We start from the raw sequence: 1283 nt of genomic DNA, 5'->3' as shown, positions 1-1283 counted from the left end.
CTACAGGTTAAAAATATTTTTTGTTATCTGTGAATTTTGTGAAATGAAAAATGACAGGCACCTTTTATATTGTTTTTTTTTTTTGTAATATTCGAAATTTGATTTTCCAATTTTAACCGCAATACATTTTAAACACTTTTAAATGTGAAAATGAAGTCATGACAACGGCAACCTTCACGACGCGACCGACGTTCATTTCATTTTCCCTTGTAATAAAAAGTGTAAAATTATTTGGTGCGTGCGTTAACGTAACAATAAAAAAAGGACTTAGTAGGTATATTCATTTTTATAAAAGTAAATTGTAAAACAATGTAATACTACAAAATGAATAAATGTTATTGACTAATATCACAGGCTAAATTATTTATCTATGATTTTTATGGTTATTTCTTTCATTCTATACACCGACACGTAAAGAATCAAAGATTAATTTAAAAATACTTATGTACATTATGCAATGATTATGCATGTATGTAATAATGTAAGACGACTAACAAGTTTCAACTACATTCCCAACATATAAAAATAAAACAATTATACAAAAAGGTAGCCGCCCGAACAGGGACTTGAACCCTGGACCCTTGGATTAAAAGTCCAATGCTCTACCGACTGAGCTATCCGGGCCGTGCGTTAAGTCTCGAATTTATAAAACGTATTCCATTGAATAAAATACCGTCACAACTACCTGGATTTTTTTACAAACAAGCAAAAAATAGTATTATGTGTCTTTCTAAAACACACAGCGTTGGTGAAGAAAGCTGTCTATGAATCCTATATATCTCTATGAAAAAGGGTCACCTTACCGAATATCGATGGATCTTTCACCTCACTAGCAAGAGCGCGTCCCTAGTATGTCATCTGTCATCGCCAATTTGACATCACCTTTGAAGCGCTGTCATCTGCCTCTGCCGGCATAGCGTTTATGAATTCGTGCGCAATAACATCGCGCAGAATATAATTAGTATTTATCTCTAGTAAAAGTGATCAGATTAAGTTACTTTTACCTGAATAAAACACATAAAGCGTTAAATTTTAGTAGTAATTGGTTTAGGAACGGAATTAGTTCCAATATGAAACACAAAAGACCACGTTGTCGGAAGAAAATTCGAAAACCGGTGCTTTGGTATGTATAATAGTGGCGGGAACTCTTTTTCGTCCTCGGAGGACGAGAGAAGCAATGGTTCGTCACTGCCCAAGAGACCGGGAGACGAGAAATTCCGTAAGTACAATCAGACTTGTCATAACATGTCCGGACTCGTGCATAGAATTCCATGCAACACGTG

At 34.9% G+C, this 1283-nt stretch overlaps 1 non-coding gene across 1 annotated transcript; it reads right to left on the bottom strand.

The window, feature by feature from the left end:
• Positions 1-551: 551 nt before the first annotated feature.
• Positions 552-624, bottom strand: TRNAK-UUU (transfer RNA lysine (anticodon UUU)). The gene has a single exon. It is a non-coding gene; the product is annotated as a tRNA-Lys (tRNA).
• Positions 625-1283: the final 659 nt, after the last annotated feature.

The sequence above is a fragment of the Colias philodice genome, chromosome 17 (assembly GCF_061535455.1).
Source record: "Colias philodice isolate Cphi_HAF_F1 chromosome 17, ilColPhil1 Martin Lab GWU primary, whole genome shotgun sequence".
NCBI lineage: Eukaryota > Metazoa > Arthropoda > Insecta > Lepidoptera > Pieridae > Colias > Colias philodice.
The sequence above is the reverse complement of the archived record's forward strand: the minus strand, read 5'-3'. Positions and strand labels throughout refer to the sequence as shown.